Here is a 6743-nt window from a genome sequence, read left to right as displayed (position 1 = left end):
AAATATTCATGGATATGATACGGAAACATTTGGCCATCAAATTCAAAAAGTATTCATGGCTTTGCAACTGCAACCCTCCACTGAACCAACTCTTGAAAAAGGTGTTTAAGTTTGACCTTATTCCACAATCCCAGCCCACATTTGCCATGTAAAGATGTACTAAACTCTTAGTTTTCTCATCGTTTTCATGAAACACCCCAGCAAAAGCAAATTACGGTAGGGAGGGATTATTTTGGCTGGTAGTTCCAGGTTAGAGTCTATCATGATGGGAAACTCCTGACTGCAGGGGCTTGAGGACTCTGGGCACTTCCTTCCTTCCTTCCTTCCTTCCTTCCTTCCTTCCTTCCTTCCTTCCTTCCTTCCTTCCCTCCCTCCCTCCCTCCCCTCCTCCTCCTCCTTCCTCTCCCTTTTTTAAATTAGATATTTTCTTTATTCACATTTCAAATGTTAACCCTTTTCCTAGTTTCCCCTCTGAAAACCCCCTATCCCTTCTCCCCTTCCCCTGATCCCCAACCCATCCACTCCTCCTTCCTGGCCCTGGAATTCCCCTATACAGGGGCATAGAACCTTCACAGGACCAAGGGTCTCCCCTCCCATTGATGACCAACTAGGCCATCCTCTGCTACATATGCAGCTAGAGCCACGAGTCCCACCATGTGTTTTCTTTGATTGGTGGTTTAGTCCCATGGAGTTCTGGAGATACTGGTTAGTTCATATTGTTGTTCCTCTTATGGGGTTGCAAACTCCTTCAACTCCTTGGGTATTTTCTCTAGCTCCTTCATTGGGGACCCTGTGCTCCATCCAACAGATGTCTGTGAGCATCCACTTTTGTATTTGTCAGGCACTGGCAGAGCCTCTCAGGAGACAGCTAAATCAGGCTCCTGTCAGCAAGCTCTTGTTGGCATCCACAATAGTGTCTGGTTTTGGTGGTTGTTTATGGGATGGATCCTCTGGATGACCGTTCCTTCAGTCTCTGCTTCACACTTTGTCTCTGTAACTCCTTCCATGAGTATTTTGTTCCTTCTTCTAAGAAGGATTGAAGTATCCACACTTTGGTCTTCCTCCTCCTTGCGTTTGATGTGTTTTTGCAAATTGTTATCTTGAGTATTCCAAACTTCTGGGCTAATATCCACTTATCAGTGAGTGCATATCATGTGTGTTCTTTTGTGATTGGGTTATCTCACTCAGGATGATATCCTCCAGATCACTGCAGTGACAGGCAGGTAGATCAATGGAATAGAATTGAAGAACCAGAAATGAACCCACACACCTATGGTCATTTGATCTTTGACAAGGGAGCTAAAACCATTCAGTGGAAAAAAGACAGCATTTTCAACAAATGGTGCTGGCTCAACTGGCAGTTATCATGTAGAAGAATTGATCCATTCTTATCTCCTTGTACAAAGCTCAAGTCTAAGTGGATCAAGGACCTCCACATAAAACCAGAGACACTGAAACTTATAGAGGAGACAGTGGGGAAAAACCTCGAACATTTGGGCACAGGGGAAAAAATTCCTGAACAGAACAGCAATGGCTTGCACTGTAAGATCAGGAATCGACAAATGGGACCTCATAAAATTGCAAAGCTTCTATACGGTAAAGGACATTGTCAATAAGACAAAAAGGCAACCAACAGATTGGGAAAAGATCTTTACCAATTCTAAGTCTGATAGAGGGCTAATATCCAATATATACAAGGAACTCAAGAAATTAGACTCCAGAAAATCAAATAACCCTATTAAAAATGGGGTACAGAGCTAAACAAAGAATTCTCAACTGAGGAATACGTAATGGCTGAGAAGCACCTAAAAAAAATGTTCAACATCCTTAATCATCAGGGAAATGCAAATCAAAACAACCCTGAGATTCCACCTCACACCAGTCAGAATGGCTAAGATCAAAAACTCAGGTGACAGCAGATCGTGGTGAGGATGTGGAGGAAGAGAAACACTCCTCCATTGCTGGTGGGATTGCAAGCTGCTACAACCACTCTGGAAATCAGTTGGCAGTTCCTGAGAAAATTGGACATAGTACTACCGGAAGATCCAGCAATACCACTCCTGGACATATACCCAGAAGATGTTCCAACCGGTAATAAGGACACATGCTCCACTATGTTCATAGCAGCCTTATTTATAATAGCCAGAAGTTGGAAAGAACCCAGATGCCCCTCAACAGAGGAATGGATACAGAAAATGTGGTACATTTACACAATGGAGTACTAAGCAGCTATTTAAAAAAATGAATGTATGAAATTCTTAAACAAATGGATGGATCTGGGCACCTTTCATCTGGGGTCAGGAAGCAGAGAGTGTGGGCAGGATGCTCAACTGGTTTTCTCTTTGTCAGCTGACCAGTACCTGCCCACTTTTATATCCACCCTGCAAGATAGTCCCTCACAGGCATGTCTAGAGGCTTGGTTCCTAGGAATTCAAACCCTAACATGCTGACATATTAACTGTCACATAAGCATTCATAACCTGTAAGTGGGGACTGTGAACATTATGAGTTACAATTTACAGTCTTAAAATCATAACAAGGGACAAAGTCTCTGTTGCCTAAATGCTAGAATTTGGGGATTTAAAAGGTTAAAAATAGAGACTGGAGAGATGGCCCCGTGGCTAACAGAGCTTGTTGTTCATCCAGGGGACACATGTTTGGTTCCCAGCGCCCACACTGGGCAGTTCTCAACTGCCTGTATCTCTGTCTTCGTGGGGTCTGATTCCTTCTTGTTTCCAAAGACACATACATGCATATGGTGTATATACAAACAGATTCACATACACATAAAGTAAAAAAAAAAATTAAAAATATTTGGCTCTGTGATTGTTCTCTCAGGTGGGTGTTATATAAGAATATGCACACTTATGCAGCTGCAGGGTTTTTCTTTCTTCTCTCCCCTCCCTTCCTTCTCTCCCTTTCCCTTCCTTCCTTCCTTCTGTCCTTCCTGTTAGGGACAGAACTGAAGGCCTCAAGGATGCTAATGAGGCAAGTAATTTTTCAGGGGCTTCACTCCTAGCCCTCAGCTATGTCTGAGGAGACTCGAACACTTACACACACCTCGAGAGAAAGCTTCATGGAGGCACAGAAGGGTCTTGTGGAACCATGCAGTCTGGGACTGTGTGCTCTGCTGAGAACACTCAGAGAAATGAGAGTCACAGATGGATGATGACAGGAATTCTAAATTGATTTTCCTCTGTCTGTTAAACATCAACGCATTCTCATTGTATTTTACCTCACAGATTAAACTTTGATCTTAGAAAATTGAATGAGGGGGCCTAATGTTCATATGCCTTTTTATAACAAAGGTGTGTGTGTGTGTGTGTGTGTGTTTTTTTTAACTAATTTCAGTTGAACAATTGAGTTGCCTATGAAAGCACAGCAGGGAGAAGTTTTAAATTATCCTTACATTTTTTGACATTATCTCAATTTCTTTAACATAAAACACCAGTGAGGATATGAGTCCATGGAAATCATAAAGAATATTGAGAAGTTCAGATATGCCCCTTACAAAATTGACTTGTAAAATAATGGACTCTTAAAATGTCACCCACTCTCTACTATTTGATGTAAAAATCCAATTTACATTATGGGATGGAAATGTCAGTGAAGTGGGTCGGGTTTTAAATTCCTCTCTATGTGTGACCTTGAACACCGTGATTCTCTGGTGTCATACCTTCTGTAACAGAGGATATTAGAGAGAAGCTAGGTCACGTATGTGAGAACATTCGGATGTTATTAAGTGCTGTAAGTGCAGAAGATTTTTATTATTGGATCATATTTTATAGTTTTCTATATATTGTAGTATTGATGTAAGTGGTCCTTCAGGCCCACAGTTTAAAAATGTTATGAGACAAGTTTTAGTAAACTCAATGAGATAATAATAATAATAATAATAATAAAGACCAATTTACCTGAGATATTTTTTTAAAACTTAAAAAATAAATTGCTCTACCTAACAGGAAGATGGTGTATACTAAATAACAAAACACGTCGTAAAGTTCAATAGATTATACACAACAGAATATGTCATGATCTGAGGATGGTGCTGTTTGCCTATAATCCCAGGACTGTGGAAAGGAACAGAGCCATGGCTCAGAGCAAGTTTTCTGTTGATTAGAAACCTGTAGATTTCATTACCATGTTGCAGACCATCTCTAGACGTTCCAGAAAAACCTCACAGCAGTCTGCCTTTCTAGAACCTTCTCAAAGCCCCGGTATGGGCTGCCTTCTCTTTTTCTTTCTTCCTTCTCTCTAGCTATTTCTTTCTTTCTTTCTTTCTTTCTTTCTTTCTTTCTTTCTTTCTTTCTTTCTTTCTTTCTTTCTGTTCACCCACAAAGACAATCAGGAGACAGCACCAATAATCCACTCTGCGGATCTTTGTTGGTCCACACCACAGGTTTTCCAGTCAGCCTCTCACGAGGCTGTTCTGAGCTCTCCTACCAAACGGCACCACTAGATGTTTAGGAAGAGTTTGTCTGGTTCTGGCCTTGGGGATTTGAATTTATTCTTCCAGTTTCTCATTGGACATCTCTCACATACGCATGAAAGAAGGTAGTTGCTGTACCCAGAGAAGCAGGTTCTATATGGCACTGCTCCCTGAGCAAGAGCGAGACCCATAGGCACCCTTTGCAAAAGTGCAAACTACAAATATTTCTGTCAGGTTTGCCCTGCAAAATGAACAAACAACAAAAACCCAATCTACTGTAGGAAGGAAAGCCTGAGAATGGAAACCAGGTTGGGATCAGCTTCCCAAAAGAACACTGAACAGCTCTGTAGATAACTCCGGCTTGTCAGGAGGCCATTGCTTCTTCTCTCCGGCACACCCATGGAGTCTGGGTAAGCCTGAGTCACTTAACACAGTGAGGACTTTTCGTTCACTTAAGAAAAGGGATGAGGCCGTTAAGTCTGCATCCTAAACATTTTTCCTCCTGTTTTGTTGTGAACATTATTTAGGAATGAGGACAAAGGGCAACTGAGTCCTGGGCAGCTATTATTAGGAATGGGAAAGTGTCTTGGTGAGCAGTGGACGGAACACCTTCACCTGTCAAGTAAAGATGGCAAGTTCTGGGATCCAGAGAGGAGCCATAGAGACACCTCTGTAGGAAGCTCTGGGAGTGAATGAAAACAGAAAAGCACCTAGTGAGAAATGGGGGTTGATTAAGCAGCCCATTGGTACTGTGCTCACCCAGCACACAAACAGCCCCGGATTCAATCTCCATTACTTTGTAAACAGGGATGGTGCATACCTGTAATTTTGGTACTTTGAAAGAGGAAGTGGAAGCAGCCAGATCAGAAATTCAAAGTTATATTTGACTACATTGTGAGTTAGAGTCCAATATCGCATGCAGGAGACCCTGGCTAGGAAGAGAGAGAGAAAGGGCAATAATGGAATGAACTGATGTGCCCTCAGCTGTTCACATAACACTCTGACTACTTCTCCCACTTGAACTAAAAGGAAGAAGAGCTAGGACGAGTCTCCAGGGATGGAGACCTTAAGGGTCATCGTGAAAGTTGTTGCGGGTCCGTGGTGTTGCACAAACAGGTAAGAAATGCTTCCTTCACACCACATTTCTTCTTAAAGTTTCTGAAGCCGTGGCAAGCCTGCACAAGATTAGGTCTGTCATCACCCTCTCATGGAGTAAGGAGGGACTCAGCAGGCCCTGCGCTGCACAGATAGGAGAAGGCCGGTGAGATTGATGACCTGTCATAGGATAGGTAGCTCTGGAGCTGGAAATGGGCACTACTCTGTCTTATGAGGAAAAAAAAATGTGACTGTCTCACATTGGTGACTCTTCTCTGCAGACAAGGAAAAGCCAGAGTGAGAAGGAGCCAGGCTGTAGCCAGAGAAAGAGCGGAAAAGGAGTTAACTCAAGCTCTTCTTGGTTGCCAGTGGCAGCAGGTGAATCAAGCCCCCCCCCCCGGCCCCCCCCCGGCCCCCCGTTGTGCTCAGTTCAGGGGTTGCTTTGAGGAATCCTACAGGACCTTGAACATCTTAGACATGGAGATGAGCAATCTGTGGCAGAGCCAGTGTTTATAGGCAACAGGCCTGGAACTAAGGTAAGAGGAGACACCTGTGTCAGGTGTCAGAGTTTATCTGTAGTGAGATGCACAATTCCTTGGTAAGATAAGGATAACCATGATAAGCACACAGTATGTCTCAGGTACTAAGACTCTATGGTGCTGATTATAGTCTTTAATGACATAGTGCTTACTATGTCTTTAAAGACTATAACTATGAATGTTGAATTCCTGAATGACCAAAGTCCTTGAAGACTACCCCGACTCTCCCATCATAGTATTGAAAGATGAAATTCCCAAACTGGAACCTTTCAAGCAACCATTCCCACTTGAGTCTAAAACAAAGGGGAAAAAGCATTGTAAGAGTGACAACAGATGGAATTCTGGGGGAGAGATTAGCATGCTTTCATCGTACACTGGAATTGTATGCCATTTTATGTGAACTGGATAACCTGGTGTCTTGGTCATGTTTTATTGCCATGATGAGACATGACCATGGCAGCTATTTAACTGGGGCCTTTGACCTAGCCCACTCAGTCAGTCAACAGGTTCTCCAGTGGAGGAGTGAGGATTAAAAAGAAAAAAGACAACTAGACAGCATTGCAGCATGACCCCATTCAATTCTGAGACTGAAGGCAAATTTAATTTTCCCAATCCTCTTTTTATACCATTTTAATTACATGCAAGTATTAAGGGTGAGCAGTACAATAAGGAACTAGCAA

This window comes from Mus musculus, chromosome 1, assembly GCF_000001635.26.
Source record: "Mus musculus strain C57BL/6J chromosome 1, GRCm38.p6 C57BL/6J".
Lineage (NCBI taxonomy): Eukaryota > Metazoa > Chordata > Mammalia > Rodentia > Muridae > Mus > Mus musculus.
This window is presented reverse-complemented; position numbering follows the sequence as displayed.